At 38.9% G+C, this 22411-nt stretch overlaps 1 protein-coding gene across 11 annotated transcripts in view; it reads right to left on the bottom strand.

The window, feature by feature from the left end:
- The window catches only part of Apbb2 (amyloid beta precursor protein binding family B member 2), a 268672-nt gene that overhangs the window by 205593 nt on the left and 40668 nt on the right, over positions 1 to 22411 (bottom strand). For all 11 annotated transcript variants that reach the window (XM_090343669.1, XM_090343667.1, XM_090343668.1 and 8 more), the window contains exon 2: positions 13504 to 13654. The gene's annotated coding sequence lies outside the window, so the exon portion shown is untranslated. The remainder of the gene's footprint in view (positions 1 to 13503; positions 13655 to 22411) is intronic.

Genomic DNA, 22411 nt, shown 5'->3' with positions numbered 1-22411 from the left:
GCACTCTATTATTTGGGCCACTTCTGAGTTTTTGGTTAACCACAAATCCTCAGATATCAACCTCCAGAGTAGCTAGGAGCCATCAGCACCCAGCAGACTCAAATACTTTTTAAAAGGTCAAATCAGTTTTTAAAATTCAGCTGTCCTTTTTTTAAAAAAGAAAGTGACTAATTCAGGATGCTAACTACTCTTCAGATACAGGATGCCACAGAAACTGCTGAAAGAAGTTTACTGAGAAGGACTTCTGGGTCTTCAGTTCAACATGTCCAATGGTGGAAAATGAAAAACATTTGCACTGAAGCAACTAACTTTCAATACTTGCTTTGTTGGTTTTTAACCAGGAAAAAAAAAAAACAAACCCAGATATAGTTCACCAAGGTTTTAGATTTCTCCCTAGTTTGTGGTATTTTTCCTTCTGTGTTTAACCATAAGAGATACTTAGTTTAAAGTTAAAGGAAAAAAAAAAACCTACGTTACAACCATGCTCAGAATTTTTAATCAGGAATGGAAAGATGGGATATGCACAGCTATTTAAACCTTCCTTATGTGTTCATATGTTGTATACAGCAAAACATAGAAATGAGAAATATTGTTCAGTTTCAGGTTAATGAATGGCTCCTCTGCCCTAGTTAGAAAAGCTATCACAACACCAGAGAGGGTTGTGCTTGTGCATACATGTGCATGTGTATACTTGTGTCTTGTTAGGAGCAGAGTAAGGGAAGGCAAGCTAGAACCCAGAAAAAAAATCCTCAATATGGTCCACCTTCCCTGCACACTTCCACCCTGGTCTGTGCTCTATTACCTACTAATTCCCAATTGGGTTTAGCCAATGGAGTGGGGGTGGGTTCTACCTAGGAGTGAGCAGAAAGAAGGATCAGAATGAATTTCTCCACCTAGGGTCTATGGATCCCATCAGCTGACCTTCTGACAAGAGTTTTTCTGGTCTTCAAAGTAACTATTCCCTGACCCACCTGTTAGGCTCAGTAATGGAAGGTGCTTGACTCCTATAGCCTCCCATAATGGCACCAATCCCTTGGGGATCTCACTACTGTTTCTAACGTAGAGATGCCTTTCTAACGTAGAGATGCCATCTACCTCCTAAGGATACCGGGGATGAGATAGAGACCTCTGAACATTACCTAACTAGATACTGCCCAGTAATTACTATGGTTTTGATACCATGTTTACAACATGCTTATACCTAATAAGATTAAACTGTTTTAAAATATTCTAGGATATCTTAAAAGAAATTTTTTTTGGTCAGTCGTGGGGCTTAGACCCTAGGCCTGGGCTCTGTCCCTGAACTCTTCAGCTAAAGGCTACCACCTTACCCCTTGAGCACCAGGGCCATTTTCAGTTTTTTGGTAGTTAACTGGAGATAAGAGATTCAAGGTCTTTAGTGCCCAGGCTGGCTTTGAACCATGATCCTCAGATCACAGCCTCCTGAATAGCTAGGATTTCAGGCATAAGTCTGTAACACCCAGCTCCAGGACATTTTAAAGTGAACTGTTTGGGCTGTAATACTGACATGGTTTAGGGATTTTTTCCCCCCTTATTCCATAAAATATCATCATTATCTTTGATAAAGCACATAGTACAGAAAATATTTTGCAATTAAGTGATCCTTTTAGAAATAGTAGTAACTCATAGCCAGACACTAGTGGTTCATATCTGTAATCCTTGCTACTTAGAAAGCTGAGATCTAGAGGATTACAGCTTAAAGCTAGCTCGAGCAAAAAAAAAAAAAAAAAAAAAAAAAATCTGTGAAACTCCATCTCCAATCAGCCAATACACTATAGAACTGGAGGTATGTCTCAAATGGTAGAGCCTGAAAAAGCTTGAGTTTTTGAAGTCAAGCCCCAATACTAACACAAGAAAGGAGAGGGAAGAGGAGGAAAGGAGAGGAAAGGAAGCGGAGAGACACAAATGTCTGCCTCCTTAGAGCATTTTTAAGCGAAGGATAAGCACACTGAAGAGGTACAGAGGAGCAACAGTACAAACAGCCTCCCGATGAGATACCAGTTGGGTAAAATCTTCTGAGAATTTTCTCTGTCCTTCTTAAATATCCAAAGACTATATCTGTCAGTATGATTTTACTTTTCTCTCCTACCAAATATTCTAGAAGCTGATATAGGACCACACTGGTAGGTCCAAACTGTATGATGTTGTTTTGGGAGAGAAGTATTTACTCTTTTCCTACACAGTGCTGGTCTTTCTAATGTAGCTGTTTTTCTTGTGGCATCTGTGCTACGTCAGTACCCCTAGTGTACTGGGTTGTTTACAGCTAATACTGCATTGACTCTGGGAAAAGTGCAAGTAGTGGCTTCTTTTCAAACTATCACATTGGGAATATCTTTACTTTTCAGTCCCAATTCTGTCCCACTCCTACCATAAGCTACTGTCCTTGAGTGGTTAACAAACTGCACAGTACTGTTAAAAAAAAAAAAAGTAAAACTATAACAAAATCTTAAGAAAGCAAGAGAAGATGGCTGCCACAAAAGCAAAGTCAATTCTAGCATAATATTTTATCATGGAAAATACAACATGTTGTATTTTGCTTTCCAGCACTTGCAAACACACCCTGTTGTGTGGGCCTGGGAATGAGAACTATTTTGATTGCAGGTGCTCCTGGAATTTGGGGTCATCTGTTCCCAGGGGCTACAAAATTAACTGAAAAGGCCAGGCTGGGTGAAGGCACTGCAAAAACATGGTCTATCGTAACTCAAAGCAGAGGACTTAAATTTCACTCAATTTTAATACTTCTGTTCCTCTTACATTACAGTTGTGGGTGAAAATAGAGAGCTTGCAGCACATTCCTCATGGCCTTACTCAGAAGAGTAGACCACACATAGAAAAGAGATGTGACTACATCAAACATGTCTATTTGACCTTAGAATCACAGTAGAGAATGAGAACCCAACCAAGAAATTTGACTTTATGCCTCTCTGTTTTGTTTTTTTCCCCAAGCTTAGGAGACATGGACCCACACCAAAATTTACCATAACCTAACCTAACTACAGACTTTACTTGCCATACCCATTTTGAAAGTAGATTTGCTGGAACCAGAAACGAATTTTCTTTTTAAGTTCTTTAAAAGATCTCTAAGTGTTCTGTTTCTTGAAGAACTTCAAAGTGAATTATATGCAAACAAACCTGCCACAGGAAGCCAATGGCTTTCCAACTGCACCTTAAGAAACACACTCAACAGACTGGGGGGGGGGGGGGGGAATGACAAAAAAAAAAAAAAAACAAAAAGATGAGATTCAATTAATCTCTGTTTAAATTCTAGGCTGCTGGAACAGGTCTCCTGAGAAAGCAGATGTGGCCCCAGATGGCATCCTATGCATATGGTCCAATCCACACCAAAGCCAGATGTTCACTAAGCTGCCCTGCCTCTGGACTCAGATCATTCTGAGCTTAGGACTGTGTCCAAAAATGACAGCAGAGGTATCCAATCACAGAAGGCCATCAGCTCCATCTTTCTCCTTTAGTTGAACTTCCTGGGGAAATGGAAACGCTGGCTGACAGCATCACACAAAATGATTAGAAACAGAGGCATAAGGAATCACTGAGTACAGTTGCCTGGCGATCCTGAGTGTTCAAGTGCAGCCTTTTTTGGGGGGCGGGGGCGGTGGGGGGGGGTCAGTCGTAGGGCTTGAACTCTGGGCCTGGACACTGTCCCTGAGCTCTTCAACTCTAGGCTATCACCCTAACCTTGGAGCCACAGTGACACTTCCTGTTTTCTGGCGATTAATTGGAGATAGGAGTCTCATGGTCTTCAATGCCTGGCTTGGCTTTGAACCGCAATCCTCAGATCTCAGTCTCCTGAGTAGCTAGGATTACAGGCATGAGCCACCACACCCAGCTCAGATGTAGCCTCCTTAGGACCGCAGGGTATCTATCATAAAGAGCCTCAGACTGACTTTTGTGAGCTGCCAGGCTGGAAGGGTGAGGGAAGAAGCTCTCTGAGCAGTCTGGCTTCTTACTGGTATCAGTTTCCAGTTTCTAGTGCTGCCACAACCCACAACTGACAGGGGACTTGATCAAATGAAACTATTATCTTATAGTGTAGAGACAAGGTGACAGAAGGGTTTGTTTCTCCTAAGGCCTCTGTTCTTAGTCTGTAAACACATCTACATTGTCTTTTTCCACTGTGTGTCGGGGGTGGGAGGGAGAACCATCTTCTAAGAAGGATACCATTCAACTGGATTGGGACCCACCTGAATGACCCATAGCTTTAACCAAAGTGTCTTTATAAAGGTATCCTACCATCAAATTCACTCCCATTCTCAAACATTGGGAACAGTTTCAGCTTTAACCTATAAATTTAGGAAGACACAATTCAGTCATAACACTGCTGGAACCATTGCCAAGGTAAGGCCACTACCATTTGTTCTCATCAGAGCTAGACCATATGCAGAAACAATTCTCAGTTGTTTGAAAATGGAACTAACTTTACTTTTTACAAAAAGAGTTACACAGCCCAATATCCTAGTACCACTCTATTAAAAGAAAAGAAAGAAAATCTTTTTTGCCACCTTATGAACTACTTCATTGTGTGCTATCATGAAAAAGTCTTTGGGGAAGGGAAGATGTCCTGCTAAGCACTGACTGACAGACGGTATTTTATCAACGGCTTATACTGTGACAACAATCCAACCCAAGGAAAAACCAGGCACCCACTTGGCATTCATCATCACAGGAGGCAAGTGAAAAGGAAGTTATTCTCACTCCCTGCGGTGCGCCTCACCATGTTCTCTTACTTCTTCACAATATTTTCTTTTGCTATGTTAATCTGAAATGCTGTTCCCAAAATCTCACTGGTTTGATCAATGACAATACTATTAGAGACCAGAGCTTCTTTCCACACTAGATATATGACCAAGAGTATCATCTGCCAGATGTAATAACTTTCAAATGATGATCAAACCCCTTAAAATAATATCACTGAGACGATTTTACTCTCTATGAATGCCTTCTAACAAGTGATGACGTTAGCCCTGTCCTCCAAGCTGGCTACTCATGAAGTCCAAACACTTGCTGACAATTTTTTCACAGGTCATGACAAGGGTGCCCCAAAAATAAATATTACAGAGTTGGGTGAGTTAATTATCAAACCATTTTAGGAAATAAAATTTCTGGAGATCCCCTGACACTAGAAAACTCACATTGTACTTTTTTTTTTAATGAAACATCCAATGTTATCTCTTGAAATCTGGATAGATAAGGGATCTGACAATGGGTTTATTATACAGACAACTACTGTCTACATAGTCACCTTCACATTTGACATTTATTATTAAATGTGAGTGTCAAAGTAGGATCAAAATTACACTGTGCAAAAGCAAATATACCAATCTCCAGAAACATTTATCTCAAGTTAAAAAGTGAGGCTGGGGGGCTAGGAGTTTGGCCTAGTGGTAGAGTGCTTGCCTAGCATGCACGAAGACCCAGGTTTGATTTCCACATAGAAAAAAGCTGGAAGTGGTGTTGTGGCTCAAGTGGTAGAGCTCTAGCCTTGAGAAAGCCCAAGGACAGTGCTCAGGCCCTGAGCTCAAGCCCAGGACTGGTTTAAAAAAAAAAAAAGTGAGGCAGGAATTGCTATTAGAAGGGCCTAGAGTTTTTACCTTTGATCTGTGACCTTTGTCTAGGAGTTTTAATTAAGAGTAAAACAAAATCTGGAGGGGGGGGAGGGGGTGTCAAAAGCTACTTAGATGTCTCCCAGGCTTTACCTGTGCATCAGTCATGACTTCAAGCCCAAACAGCTCTCCTTACTAGCAATCAGAAGTGGAGCCTCTCCCCGCCAGCTCCAGCTCTGTGGTCTAAAAAAACAAACATAGTTTGGGCCAAAGCTTCTTCCACAGCAAACAAACTGAACAGAAGTGTATCTTGAGGTACATTTGCATCCTTCTGGTCACATCTGCAGATACTTTTTCCTTGCTATCCTTCAATTCTATGGGGGGTCGGGAGGGTTGGTTGTTTTTTGTGCAGTTCTGGGGAATCAAAACCAGGCCTCATGCATGCCAGACAAGTTCTCTACTCCTTAGCTATATCCTCAGAGCCCATTGTTTTAACCAATAAACCTCCAAGGATGATTACTGGCCTAACACATATTTTGTCACTTTTCTGTACTCACAGAGGATACATGAAATTAAAAATGTGTAATAGGGGATTTTTTGGGGGGGAGGGGAAGAGCTGTCCATGAGCTCTTTTGCTCAAGGCTAATACTTTACTACTTGAGCCACAGCTCCACTTCTAGTGGGGTTTTTGTTTGTTTTGGGGGGAGGGGTTGCCAGTCCTGGGACTTGAACTCAAGGCCTGGGTGCTATCCTTGGGTTTTCTCAAGGCTAGTGCTCTACCACTTAAGCCACAGCACCCCTTCCACTTTTTTTGTGTACGTGGTACCAAGGAATTGAACCTAGGGCTTCATGCATGCTAGGCAAGCATTCTGCCAGTAGTCCACACTCTTAGTCCTTCTTTATTCTTTATAAACATGTGACAATGAAACTTACACAGATTCTTTGGCATCGTTTTAAGTAAAAATATTTACGGAACTGCTATAATTTTAGTTTCTAAAATACATAGCCAAACTACTCACCAGTCATACCTAGTTCAGAAAAAAATTTAATCTTAAACATTAGTCCCTTCTCTGCATAACAGCTCCTAAACTAACCTACTTTGCCTCCAATGACATCACATCCATGGCTGACTAAGCCATAGCTTTTCTCCACAACACAGACTCCATAAACCAAATAAGAATATATTTTTATTTGTTCACTTACACTGCATTTAAAAGGGGAAAAATACATATTTAAATTCAAATGACTAGATGTAATGTTTGGACAAAATCACAGGACATCTCCAATCCCGGCTATAAAACAGGGTAACACTGTGTCTCTCACACATGATCTTTGTGAGGACTGAATGAATTCCATCTCCTCTCCTCCCACTCCTTCACCCCACCAGAAATTGAGAAGATGCTTAAATCCTTAGCATCTAAAATATGGTCAATAAACTGTTACTCTCCTCAGAAAGGCTTCTACTCTGGCCAACTCCCTAATGAAGGATTTTTCTTTGTTTTCACTCTAGTCCTTCTAGCAACTTACCCAGCAACATGCCACACAGGATACATTAACTTGTGTGCTTGGGATTTAACTGAATTGTACTGAACTAAGTACTACAACTAACTCAACATCTCTTGTCACTCAGAATTTAATTCCTGGGCAAGATCATAGTCATTGTTAATCCCATCTTAGAATCCTTAGACTAGGATCTCAAGCTATGGTTAGAATTTCAGACATTTTAATACAAGTTAGCCTAATACTATTACACATTATTTTTTACATATAATAGCACTAATTTAGAAAGTATTTATGTAAGAGCATTCCACAGACTTTGTTTTTGAATAAAACTAGAGATCAGTAATTATTTGGCTCAGATAATTAATTTGGAAGTTCTAGTTTTAAGTAGTTATTGTGTCATAAAAAGATCTTACTTGACAATATAATTCAAACTTAATGCTTATTCTTAAATCAATTACATGCAATACATGTCTATATGTCAGTCACATATGGTATCTTTGAAAAATTTTTAAAGGAAATCTGTATTTCACAGATTAACATAAAAAATGTAAAGACAAGCAAAATATCCAAAGATGTACTATTCTAAATTCTATAAATATACTTTCATACATCTTTATTACAAACAGTCAAAGACGTGGTTTCTACTAACAAAAGCAAGTTACAGATATTCAGTGGTTTAATCTTTCTGTATCCCTTAGTTGGAAAAAGGACTTCTAGTCAAAGCACAGGGCAATAAACTGGTTATCCTCTCAAAGAAACCCAAGAACAAGAGGATCTTCCTAAGACATCACTCATTGGAGGGTCATTCTGTAATTAGGTTGCAAAGATGTTCTGATCACCAAGAAGGAAAAAAAAGAAAAAAAGACTTAGAAGAGTGAGTGACTGGTTTAACATGTGTGACATCACATCTGAGCCATAGAGATATAAATGAAAGTTTACCTGTGGTTTTTGCTTTTAAATAAATGTTAAAAAAATAATTTCACACTATACATTCTTATGAAGTAATGTTTTCTTGGAAAGGGGTTGCTCAGGAAAGCAAAGGGACTAGGTTACAAATGTGACAATCCCCATCAAGGTCCACCCAGGTTAAAAATGGAAGATTACAAGGAAAGGAAACAGGTAAGTTGTCCTAAGAACTGAACCCTCTGGATCATGTGCCACGACCTAACAAAACTAGAGAAAATCTTTTATAAATCTAATTGAGTAATTTGGAGTCCTGATTGAAGCTCAGTAACAAAATCAGCCTTTTGCTTTATCCAAGAAGAGGGAAATGTCTAAATTTTGTCAAGACCAAATTTTTATTTTTTATACTAAAAACAAAGTTATAACTTTACTAGCACATAAAACAAAACAAGAATCTAAAGATCACAATAAAGTGTTGACTTTTAAAAACATTTCTTTTAGATTTTTATACATTTGTAATTTTTATACTTACAATAAAAGATAATTTGTAAATGTGCAGTTTTCACTTTCTAATGTAATTAATGTTTTCACAATGGTCCATTAACAACCTCAAAAATACAGAGACAAAAACAGAATACCAAGTTGAAAAATACAGACTTTATTTTAATTACACTATAAAAATGTCTAATTTTTCTCTAATGATATCAAGGATCAAACCCAGGGCCTTACTAAGCAAGCACTCTACCACCGAGTTATATTTCCAGCCTGAAAAATGTCCAGCTTTCACAAAACAGTGGGCAAAAGATCTGAAGTGTCACTTTCACCACAGAAGGCATGGGCGTAGCTAAGATGTTTACAGATTAATAGAACAACTATGAGAAAGTAATTGTATAGTTACCATTTTTTCTTTATCAAAAGGTTACACTTGCTGGAAGCAGTGGCTCTCACTGGTAATCCTAGCTACTCAGGAGGCTGAGATTTGAGGACTGCCATTCAAAGCCAGCCCAGGCACTAAAGACAGTTAGACTCTTATCTCCAATTAACCACTAGAAAACCAGAAGTGGCCCTGAGGCTCAAGGCGTAAAGTGGTAGCCTTAAGCTGAAGAGCCGAGGGACAACGCCCAGGCCCAAGGGTAGGGCAGTAGCCTTGAGCTGAAGAGCTCAGGGACAGTACCTTGGCCCAGAGTCCAAGCCCTGCAACCCACCAAAAAAAAGTTATACAATTGTATAATTTTATTAAGAATGGCAACATACATAGCTCTGCATTTTACATAGCATAGTCAAGTTTTCAAATCACTGCAAATGATGACACTCAGACTAGATAAGAAAATAAGGCTATATTAGCAGATGGCACATCTATTATAAATAAAATGCCAACATACATAGCTCTGCATTTTACATAGCATAGTCAAGTTTTCTCAAATCACTGCAAATGATGACACTCAGACTAGATAAGAAAATAAGGCTATATTAGCAGATGGCACATCTATTATAAATAGAAAGTCACACATGGACTTAATGAAGTCACACATATAATAAAAACTATTGGTACCCACAAACAAGTTGGACATAGATGAAGGAAACAGGTCATTATAGAAAAAGCAAATGAAATTCTCTATATTTTTTTCGTAAATAATCTGAAAAGAAATTCAATTTTAAAATTCAGCAAAAAGAAAAAATATTTACTCAGAAAAACTGGACACAAAAGTTCATGATAACACAATAACACAATATTGTTGAAAAATTAAGATATAAAAATGGAAATACACTCCAAGTTCATGAATCAAAATTCTTAAAACTGATATAGAGATTCAGTGTAATCCATGGCAAAAGACTGGTTCAAGCCAAGAATGATAATGCAAAAAGGCAGAGTCAACAAGTTGGGCTGAGTCAACCCAACTAATATAATGTGTCATATGAATAAACTAAACAAAAATGCTATGATCATATGAATATTTGCACGAAAAAACATCTGACAAAATCTAATACTCTAATGTTTTTTAAAACTCTCAGAAAACTACAAATAGAGGGATCAATTTTGTAGCTAACATAATGAGAAGAATCCAAATGACTTACAAACAGAGCCATGCAAAATCCTAAAGACAAATGTTTACTGCAGCCTTCTTTATACCTGCCAAAACCTGAAGATTATGAACTATCTATCACACAACAGAATATTAAGTACTGCCAGGAAATAAGCTGTATACACAAAAGGACACAGGAAGTTTAAGTGAATATTACTAAATGAATAAAACAAATCTGAAAAAGTCATATACTATGATTCCAACTAAAATAGTCTAGGAAAAGTAAGCTAAAGAGAAGATAAAATGCCAGGGGTTTGGAAGGTTGAGAGAGATGAATGGTTAGATCCTCACTGATTTTTAGGACAGTGAAATCATTTTATATAAGAGCATAAAAGTAGATGGATGTGATATTTGTCAAAGCTCATACAATATATAACACAAAGAGTGAACCTACTATAGTATATCAATATTGGCTCATCAATAATAATAAATGTCCTACATTACCATTCGTGGCCAACCTATGGAATCAGCCTAGATGTCCAGTAATGGATGAATGGATAAAGAATACACAGTGTAGGGGCCAGGAGTTTGGCCTAGTGGTAGAGTGCTTGCCTAGCATGAAGACCCAGGTTCCATTCCTTGACACCACATATATAGAAAAAAGCTGGAAATGGTGTTGAGGCTCAAGTGGTAGAGCTCTAGCCTTGAGAAAGTCCAAGGACAGTGCTCAGGCCCTGAGCTCAAGCACAGGACTGGCAAAAAAAATAAATAAATAGTGTACATACACAATATATTACTCCACCATTATGGAAGAGAACAATGGAAGAGGTGATGAAGATAAAGACAGATTGTACTTATAAACTGACAATCAAATTGAAATTCCTTTGTACAACTACCTAAAGAGTAAGTAATATAATAAAATGGATGCATGAAATTATGGTATTTGCTGGAAAGTGGATAGAACTGAAGATCATCATGTTAAGTGAAATACACCAGTCCCTCAAAGACAAGTATCATGTTATCTCTCATTTGTGACAGCTAAGAGAAAACAACATGCATATATATATATATATATATATATAATTTTTTTTTAAGTCATGAAAATAAGAGAGGGACTACTATGGAAGTGAATAATAAAAGATAAGGAACTAAATGAATAAGAGTAACAGAGGTAAGTAGAATCAAAGAAAATTATTTTCTCCTTTTATCTTTCCGGTCTCTTTTATTAGCATAAATACATTGCACAAAGAGATTTCATTATGATATTTACATACATGCAAGCATAATAATTCACACCAATGTAAAACATATGGAAATATCAAGATGACCCCTCTTACTATGTACAACTTAATATATGACAATAAATACTTCCTATAAATGTGCTAGACTAATGTAAGATAACAATACTGGGGAAACTGGGTTATATAAAAACTCTAAACTTTTTCCTCAAGTCTTCCCTACCTTGAAAGACTATTTACTTTAAATGAAGCAATAATGCAAACTAATTTTTAAAAATCTAAATAATGCTTATAAAGTCCATCATTCACAAAAGGAAATAAGGCTTTAAATGCACTAACACATTGGCATTTGCAGAGGACAGAGCAACTTGGGGTTGTAGAAAGATAGCAGCTGCAGCAACTTACAGATAACCTCTTATTTGGCTGCTCCTGAAACAACTGTATTTACTGTAAATAACAAAATTCTATTACTAGTAATGCTCTGAAATTACCCTCCTTATCTGCAATTTGCTTTAACTATAGCCTCTGGAAAGCCTCTAGTTCTTTCAGACTTAAAACACAAGTAACTGAATGAAATTTTCAAAAATGTTCCCCAAACCTAAACATCATTCTCCTTTGTGATCAGCCCAGTCCTTCTGTGGCCCAGCCTGACTCACCATCCACCTCTGCTTCCTCTCAGATGTGTGCTGCCTCTCCCAATGCCTGCAATGCCATCAGGTACATGACTAAAAGATGCACAGGTCTGTGATGAGCCTCTGCAGCCAGGGACAACACAACAGTCCCTAGGAGCTATTTACAAGTAGGGTGTTTTAGAAAATGAAATATGAAGCTGGGCAAGGTGGCTCACGCCTGTAATCCTAGCAACTCAGGAGGCAGAGATCTGAGGATCAGGTTCAAACCCAGCCCTGGCACAAAAGGACCTGAGACTCATCTCCAATTTACCTCTAGAAAATGGGAAGTGGGGCGTGGCTCAAGGGTAAGGCCATAGCCTAGAGCTGAAGAGCTCAGGGACAGCACCCAGGCCAAGTTCAAGCCCTACAACCCACAAAAAAAAAAAAAAAAGAAAGAAAGAAAGAAAGAAAGAAAGAAAGAAAGAAAGAAAGAAAGAAAGAAAGAAAGAAAATGAAGTATGAGAAGCTGCATGTAGCCTACAGTGTGAATATCTGTCTATGTGCATACGTCTCTCAACTCTGTCCTCCACCTCCCTGTACTAACTTCTATACTGACTTAATTCTTATGGTTTTTCCTTACACAGTAACAATAAAAAAAAAAATTGTCACCAGGAGCTCCAGCTTAACCAACTCACACAAAGGAAAGTCCTCTTTTCAACACTTTCCATAAGGGCAAACTGACCACTGTGGCTGTGACTCATGTGGCTTGTCACGTGCCCACAATTCACTCAATGGAGTCACCTCCTCTGACCACAAGGCTGAAAACCAGACAAGGCTAAGAGCCTGGTGACTTATTATAAGGAAGCAGAAGGATGAGTGAGTGGACAAAGTCAACTGACAGCAATCACTCCAGTGGTTCTCAGTTACTGGGGCCACCTCCCTCCCTCAGAGGCCCTGGTGACAGCTTTCTGTGTACATTGTGTCAAGTTCCCCCACCAAAAAGCCATGAGAAACCAACTATATACACATGGAACATGGAACCTGTCCCTGCATAATATCCTCCCAGAAAATGAAGGATTTTCCATCTTACTGTCTCTCATGAGCTTTTGCATGCCATACATAGAGTGGCTCTTCAGCATTCATGCAAATACCTATTATTTTCTAGACAATTCTCTCCCTTTGTCCTTTATGAGTATTTAACACCAAACACTTGCTTTGGAAAATCAGTGTGCAGGTAGCTTCTACTTTGAGGGAAAGAATAATACTGGCAAGATAAATACACAGCCGGAAGGACCCAGAAGAAATGGCTGCTTCTGTCTCCTGAGACATAAATGTGTGCACATTTGGAAGTAGCATAACCCCAGGAGTGCTGACATGCTTTCCCTCTAAAATAAACCAAGACCATTAAGGCAGATATGTGCTGAAGATCTTACTGTCTTCTCTGAGAGAGAAGAGGAAGAAGAAGAATCAGAAGATGACACAGAAGAGATGAAGAAAGGGAAAGAGACACTACACCAAAAATATTGCCAGGATAGGTTATCAATGTGATGCTGAGAATCTTTCAATTAATGAGAAAACTACTTGGGGTGGTCCCCAAAACAACATTTTATTACGTTGCACATTCTTTAGGCTCTCATATACCAACCTGAGTATGCTTAAGTTATCGCCTGTCTGCTTTTCACAGGACCTTTCTTTTATGGATTTTCCAACCAGCAAAGGTTTCTGTTCCACAGCTGGGCAGGTCCAACCACAGCATGCTTGGCTAGAGATGGTAGATCATCCAAAGCAGCTCCAACCTGGAGGGGCAAAAGCCAGAAGCCATTATAAGGATTCATGATTCACAATTTCTCTCCCTCCCCTTCCCTCCCTCTCTCTCTCTCTCTCTCTCTCTCCTCTTTTTCTCATATGTGATTGGAAAGATAACCTCAAACGCCTTTCAGAAGTTTAAAATTATTAATAAACAGAGGCCATAGCTTATAAGGTGTTGGGAGCCAGAGAATAAGGCATTCTAAAGACAAGTCTAGGCTCTTCTGAAGGTAGAATTGAAGTATTTAATAATTATTGAAAAGATTTGCCTGAATGATGATGCTCTACTTGTGGAAATTTTTAAAGCCAGATGTTTTAATTAACCATGGAAAACAGACTACAACTAAAATTTCTTGAACACACTGATCTGCCCATGGAAAACCACAGGAATGTTCTGGCAGGACTCTGTCTGAATTCTTAGGACACGGAGGCCTGGAGCCATTCCCCTTAGGAACTCAAACAGAAAATTAACTTGCTCAATATGTTTCAAAAAGTACAATGAAATCCAGACTTCATCTCAATCAAACATGAAAACATTTCAGGACCTCAAAGGACATCACAGAAAGACAAGGGGGGGGGGGACATAAAAAAAAGTTCTAACATGATTCAGAAATTCAAGTACATTTATATTATAAAACTTTATAGTTATAATCCAAAGGGGAATATGAATTATCTTTCATGTCCTAACAGAGGAAATTATATACTAAACCAACATTCCACAAATAAATCATAAGTGCTATCAAATGTATAATATATCTGTGGGAAAATAAAGTCCCTTAAAGGTTCTACTACCAGGCCCAGGCTTAAGGAATCAGGAAATCCAGGGGAAAAAAGTACTAAAATATGTTATGCCAATTCATGTGGCAGCCAGTAATTGTGGCAACTCAAATGAAGTAATCTTATGAAAACAGTGAGTGAGGAAAAAGAGATAATAAAGAAATGGTCATTTGTCAACCATAGCAATAGTTATGATAACATCTATATATGGTAAATAGTAAATGTCTATTCAAAATGTAACAGGACAAATGTTATTATCAGATACCGCTGAACAATTCTACTTCTGTAAGTCAAAGCAGACTCCCATCACAATTGTGCCAAGCACAATATTAAATCAATCTCTACGACTTCACTTGAAACTTCAGTCTCTAGGAAGAAATAAGGTATCAAATTAAATCTGTGTAGTACAATTTTGTTCTACAGGCTGAGTATGTATAATCTAAAGAAAACACAGGCAAATAATAGCATTTCTAGAAGCTATTTATATTTCTGATAATATACACTGGTTTTAGAATTATATTTTTTAAATAAGGGTATTTAAGAGTATGGGAATAAGCCAAGTGCTAGTAGCTTATGCCTGTAATACTAGCTAATCAGGAAGCTGAGAGCTGAGAATGAAGTTCTGAAGTTAGCCCAAGCAGGAAAGTCCACGAAATTCTTTTCTTTTTTTTTTTTTTTTAAGTTTATTGTGGCCAGGATTTGGCCTAGTAGTAGAGTGCTTACTAGCATACATGAAGAAGACCAGGGTTCAATTCCTCAGTACTACATACATGGAAAATGCCAGAAGTGGTGCTGTGACTCAAGTGGCAGAGCTCTAGCCTTGAGAAAGCCCAAGGACAGTGCTCAGGCCCTGAATTCAAGCCCCAGGACTGGCAAAAAACAATTTTTTGTAGAGGTAATGTACAGAGGGGTTACAGTTACGTAAGTCAGGTAATGAGTACATTTCCTTTTGAACAGTGTTACCTCCTCACTCATTTTCTCCCAGTTTTTCCCCCCTCTAACTTCCCTCCCTTCCCCCAAGTTGTATAATTCATTTCCAACATAGTGTCTAGTGAGTTTCACTGCTGAATTGCTTTACCCTTTGCCCCACCTTTTCTGTGCTTCCTCTTTCCATCCCCAAATCAGATAAACTTACACAAAAGACAAGACAAAGGGTACAAAGATCAAGAACAGCAAAGAAGGGAATAAGCCAAAAGAAAATTTTAAAAAGATTTGAAAATATTATAATAAAAAAAACCTCTTGATTTCCTTTCCTGTTTATTTTGATAAGCATCATTTTGTATGATCCTATGCACATAGCTAGAGTTCTTAGAATCCTCTCCTGAAAATATCCTCCTTTGTTCTGTGTGAATGTTTAGAATGCTGTTTAATTAATCATGTCCAGGTGTAATTATTTGTCTTTTACTATCTGTTGGATACTTGCAGATATATAGGCACATTTTAATTATTACAAATGAGGGAAGCCATTCAGTCCATGTGTCCTAGGGTGTGGCTTACTTCTCTTGGTACAATTTTTTTTCCCCATGTCTATTTCCTTACAAATGGAGCAATACCATTCTTTGAGTTCATTAAATTCTTATGGCCAATTAACCCCCAAAAGCCAGAAGTGGAGCTGTGGTTCAAGTGATAAAGCACCAGCCTTTAGCAAAAAGGCTCACAGACAGCAGCCAGCCCCAGAGTTCAGGATAGGCACATGATGATGATGATGATGATGATGATGATGATGATGATGATGATGATGATGTAATAAAAACAAATGTGGTAGGTGCAGTGGCTCACGCCTATAATCCTAGCTACTCAGGAGGCTGAGATTTGAAGATCAAGGTTCAAAGCCAGCCTGGGCACAAAGGGATCTGAGACTCTGATCTCCAATTAACCTCTAGAAAACGGAAAGTGGGGCTTGGCTCAAGGGTAGGGCCATAGCCTTGAGCTGAAGAGCTCAAGGGCAACTCCCAGGCCAAGTTCAAGCCCCATGACCCACAAAAAAAAAAAAAAAAAAAAAAAAAGTGATATGTGAATGGCAAAAACTCATCTGAACAGTAAAAACTGATACATACATTAGGAAATACTTGTTTATCTGAACTCAGCACAGACTTGGTGCCTCTAATCCAAATTCTTATATTCAAATATTCTCCAAATTTCAAACCTTTTCAGCTCCAATATTTTCAGCAAGTAGAAGCCTTATACTACAAAATTGTTTCATGTGCTCAGTTATTTAAAATATTGAATAAAAGTGTATATAAAATACAGTTATAATATTTCCAACAGAGAAGATGGCAATATGGAACACTGCTGGTACACTCAATGTGTAGTCCAAGTGTCTAGTAACACTTCTAGGGCTAATACACCATTTCTCTCCAAAATATAAAACTTTTTTGTACTCTGCAAAATTGTTACAGAGATACCACATCCAAACTTCCCTATCACTAGATATGCCCCAACTACTGACACTTAATTAAGATAGCACCTCTTGGGATTACTTAACCATTTGTCAGCATCAGGACCCTCAGTGATCCCGTCTACAACCCACCTCTGATGTTCTTAACATCTCAAAGAACACAAAACACAACAGTAGAATCTTAATGCTGAGGGAAACAGGCCATCTATCACTCCAAGAAGCATATCCCAAGGAGGACAAATGTTAGCCACACAGCTAGGAAAAAGGATGTAAGTCCAGGTCGCTGGCCTCTTGAGCCAACTTTCCACCATAAAGGCATCTTAGTATGGACTCAGAAATAGCATTTGTATGAATCCCACACAGGTTAAATTGATATCAGCAAAGCCAGAAAACAGACAAGAATGTGTTCCACCAAAACTAAAACCCAGGCAGAAAGAAAAGTAAAGCCAACCCCAGTCTAAAAGAGACCCAGCTCTGCCCTGAATGTGGGCAACAGAAGAAAACAATGGTTGCACTGTAAAGCTAGAAGCAGGTGTCTTCAACAGAAACTGCCTATCTAGGCAAGAGCTTTCTGGTCTTAGTACTGGCTCCCTTACTACCAGCACAATCCCTAAGTAGGATAAGAAGTTTCCAGCAAGATAAAACGAGACCTGTACCAGTCACCGACAATAGACAGGAAGGACACATGTCCTGTTTTTAAAAATAAGTGATTTATAGCATCAAGTTTCAGCCCTTTGAAAACGATTCAAGTCTTAGGGAAAATACACTAACAGCTTAACAAATAAAACATGAAGAATGAGAATAAAACAGTAATTCTAATGTTTTGCACTGTATGCTTTATATAGATTCAGTGAATGAAGAGGTCTTTTTCCTTTGCTTCATAATTATTTCTTTGAAATGGTGCTCACTTCCTCATTAAGATATAACTGCAGTGTCCATATCACATAATCAGAAACCTAAGATTCTTACAAATGGGACTAGCCTGAGAAGCACGGAGGGCAAAGTGGGCAGATGGCAATGATCAACTTAGAAATGCTTCCTGAAAGGCCTCCACTGAACTCTGTCACACCAGCCTTTCCCTACTGCACAGCTGGAAAACAAAGGCCTGAACTGTGCAGCTAATAAAAAGAGCCGCATCAGGGATGATGTGATCCAGCTTTGTCACAGCCCAACACACACAAAGGCTCTATCCCTGGATAAAAAACAAAAGGCTTTCTTTCCACCCTACACTGCCCCTAAAATCCCCACTGTCCACCAGGGCCAAATTCTTCAGAGAACACAATATCAACCGTGATTCATTCCCTTCTATACCTCACTTCTAACAATAAGAAACTCATGTTCACAGGAGGCAAAAGAGATGTGATTCTTGTTGCTATTTCACAATGAAATCTGAGCTTTGTGGAGACCACTGCTCAAGTAACTCTTTAAAGCCATTTTTAAGACAATGACAGTAAGTTTAAACTTAGCAATCTGGCAGAATAAACTCTGGCCTACCAACCACAAGTTGAACAGAATTTTGAAGTCACCAGATTATCTTTCTTAGAAGACTAAACAGAAATTAAAATCGGATGAGAGCTAAGAGGGTTTGAAATCCTTTATGGCTTTGGTACCCTAGCAATATGCTGTTTAAGCTCTGGCTTCAGAAAATGACAGTGGCAAATGGTGCCCTGGGCACTGACATCCTTTGATAACCTTAAATTTCTGTTCATCTTTTTTTTTCCCCCTAGTTAAATATCATAGGGAAGGAAGGGTTCTGCTTCCTGAGCCTGACTCTAGCAATGGTCTCAACAAAGCCAATGCAATGCTGCTGAAATGTCTGTATCAAAATGATCAGGCAGAGAAAGAAAGGAAGTGTTGGGGAATATTCCTCATGCAGCCATAAAAATTTAATTTTAAACTTAGATTCTGCATCTTTGTTCTCTTACATCTTAAAATTTTCTAGAGAGGGGAGAATGTAAGTTGTTTGAAAGATAGTGGACTAGATGAAAAAAACCACACACACACACATCTGGCATAGCCCCTCATCATAGTGAAGAAAAAGGGACCTATGGTGAATAACTCAAAACGATGCCCAACAATGCTATAGCTGACAATGAGGATGGAAAGTGTTTTACATTATAATTTTCCCTACTATAGCTCAAATAAAGAGGGCCATGAATATGGAAAAGCAGGAAAAGGAATGTTCATAGTTATTTCAAAGGATGTTCTGAAACCAGCGATGAGGAAAGCAACAGATTTAGAAGCTATGTGGTTCCAGCTCTCCTCCTTAAGACCCAAGGCATTCTGAGGTAGCTAACATGGCCATTTTTTCTTTCTTCATCATTAGTCAAATCAGGATGGCACCAAAAGCCCAACTTTTGGGAACTGTTCACTGTCAAAACCCACTAGGAAATTAATGATAACCATGATAAATCAATTCTCATAGAATCACTTTTTTCTTCCTGAAATATTGCCCTTAAGATCTTTTTTGGGGGGCAGGGGAGGGATCATGGGGCTTGGACTTAGCCTGGACGCTGTCCCTGAGCTCTTCAGCTCAAGCCTACCACCCTATCCTTGAACCAAGCCCCACTTCCCCTGTGAGTCTAGATGTACATTTAAAATTGTCTTATTCAGAATATAGCAGGACAGCCTGTCACATTTTCCAGCCCATCACAATGCTAAAAATCTAAGCTACATTAGTCTTGAACTAATCATCTTTCCCCAAATCTACTTTTCCTCCTTTGTTCCCTCTCATTTGCCAAACAGCAATCATAAATTCTCATCCAAATCTTCAACCCCGCTGCAGGTACCATTGACCTCTTTCCTGCCTCTGCCCCATGTACAACTAATCTCCAATCTCTAAATTCTAAAGCACAACTCAAGTGGTAGGAGTGTCTGTTTGAAAACTCAAGGTCCTGAGTTCAAATTCCATTACCATAATCAAAAAAGTAGGTCTGTACTTTTGTTTGAGTATGGTAGTACAATTTTAATCATCTAGTCAAATAAAAATAGATAAAGCAGGACTAAGGTCATGCTTTCTGCTCAATGAACGCTTAGAATATGGGAAATGAACAAGAAGAGCTGACATTTCCTGGGATAGCAGAAGAAATGGCACATTAACTGTAGAAACAAAATGCCATATACAAGGAGACATTTAATTTAGTCAAACAAAATCACCTGTCATAAATTAATGCTAAGTTGGATTTTACTGGGCTTGTAATTTTCAAATTTGTCATTGTTTTATAATCATATTAGCTAGGGACATAAGGACTTTACATCTAGTTTTTATGTTGATGCATATTTAAGCTGCTTCATAATAAAAATATTTACAACTGAGGACTTATGAGGCATTTTTCCTTTAAATAAAGAGGCCCATAAATTACTGAGACTTAATAAACATTGGTCTTCATACACTTGCAACCCTTGATAAATGACAGAGAGAAATGGAACACAAATGGTCAAGAAGAAATCATTTGCTCAACTCTAGTTTCTCTCCAAGTACTGAACATGTCAATGCTAGTCAATCTTTGGAGGCTTTTGTTTTTTCATTCCAACAAAGTTGCTTTCTAATGCTTAAGATGACTAAAACACAGCTTAGCCTGGCTTTCACCATCACTGATTTCTTCTCAAATTTATAACACAAATGTACCTGGCAAGAGTACAATTACAACAAAAAATGTGTCAAACAAAGCTAGTCCCTGCTTAAGGAAGTCCGCTTCCTGGCTAGGTTCAATCACCGGGAATCAGTATTGTTTTTCTTAATGACTTCAAGAATTTCCCACTCTTTCTAAATTCTATTTTCTTCTTCATGAACCACAAACTACAAAGCCCCACTGCCAAGATAAAACATACACTCTCTAACACATATGCCCATATATTGGTACCTACACTTCTCTCATCCAGTGCTGACTTAGTGGGAGTCACGAATGCAGTGACAGCAGTGCGTGCGTGCGTGCGTGCGTGTGTGTGTGTGTGTGTGTGTGTGTGTGTGTGTGTGTGTGTGTGTGTGTGTGTGTGTGTGTGTGTGTGTGTGTGTGTTTATGTGTGTGACATGCACCAGGCACCAACTAAGGCTTGAACTCAGGGCCTGAGGCTGTTCCTGAGTGTTTTATGCTTAAAGCCAGCACACATCTGAGCCACAGCTCTCCTTTCCTGTTTTTCTTTTTTTAGTAGTTGATTGGAGATAAGAGTCTCAGGGACTTTCCTACCCAGGCTGGCTTCCAACCTTGATCCTCAGATCTTAGCCTCCTGAGTCATTAGGATTACAGGTGGTACCTGTCCACCATACCTTTTTTACTGGACAGAGAGCCACATGGTGGCCTGGTGCTTTACAGATGAGGGCACAGGTGGTCTTACCATTTCATCCAATTCTGTCTTGTGCGATTCTTTTTTAGTTATAAGTACTTTGAGCAGTACTTCAAGTGAATGAGTCTGATCACTGTTAAACTTCATTCAAAAATGAACTAGTCTGGCCGGGAGTTTGGCCTAGTGTTAGAGTGCTTACCTAGCATGCAGGAACACCAGGTTTGATTCCTTGGTACCACATATATAGAAAAAAGCCCAAAGTGGTGCTGAGGCTCAAGTAATACAGCTCTAGCCTTGAGAAATCCCAAGGACAGTGCTCAGGCCCTGAGCTAATAAAGCCCAGGACAAGGAGAAAAAAAAAAAAAAAAAAAAAAAAAAAAAAAACGGTGTGGGGGGGGGGCAGGAGTTTGGCTTACTGGTTGAGTGCTTGCCTAGTAGCATGCACAAAGACCCAGGTTCGATTCTTGGTACCACATATATAGGGGAAAAAAAGCCAGAAGTGGTGCTGAGGCTCAAGTGGTAGAGCTCTAGCCTTGAAAAAGTCCAAGGACAGTGCTCAGCCTCTGAGCTCAAGCCTAGGACTGGCGGGGGGGGGGGGAAGACACAGGGGCAGGAACTAGTCAGTTGGTGGTTCAAGCCTACATCCTAGCTACTCAGGAGGCTGAGATAAGGATTGTAGTTCAAAGGTAGCCTGGGCAAGAAAGTCCATGAGATTTCTACCTCCAGATAACCACCAAAACACTAGAAGTACAATTATGGCTGAAAGTGATAGTGCACTATTTCTGAGCATAAAGGGAGCTCAGAGATAGCACCCAGGCCCTGACTTTGAGCCCCATAACTGACTTAAAAAAAAAAAAAAGCTTATCCAGAATTCTTACTTGGAGGTGTTGTTCTAAATGTCTTTTTAAATTGTTAGCACTGGGCCTAGTGGTAGAGTGCTTGCCTAGCATGCATGAAACTCTGGGTTCGATTCCATGGTATCATATACACAGAAAAAGCTGGAAGTGGTAGAGTGGTGGCCTTGAGAAAGCTCAATGACAATGCCCTGGCCCTGCATTCAAGCCCACAACTGGCAAAAAAATAAAATAAAAAATAAATTATAGGCATTATTCATAAACTGATATGTTTCTATGACATACAAACCGTTAGCCTAATTTTGATTAAGTTCTAAAGACTAAGTCCCAGAGAATGTAATTAGATTCCCTCCTTGAACAATTGTTTGTTAAACTTGTCATTTAAAATATGATGTAAACATAAGCCATATAATTAATCATTGTTGTTCTTAAGG

Source organism: Megascapheus bottae, chromosome 13 (assembly GCF_031878675.1).
Source record: "Megascapheus bottae isolate mThoBot1 chromosome 13, mThoBot2.hap1, whole genome shotgun sequence".
Taxonomy (NCBI): domain Eukaryota; kingdom Metazoa; phylum Chordata; class Mammalia; order Rodentia; family Geomyidae; genus Megascapheus; species Megascapheus bottae.
Note: the sequence above shows the minus strand (reverse complement) of the source record. Positions and strands in the feature narration are given on the sequence as shown.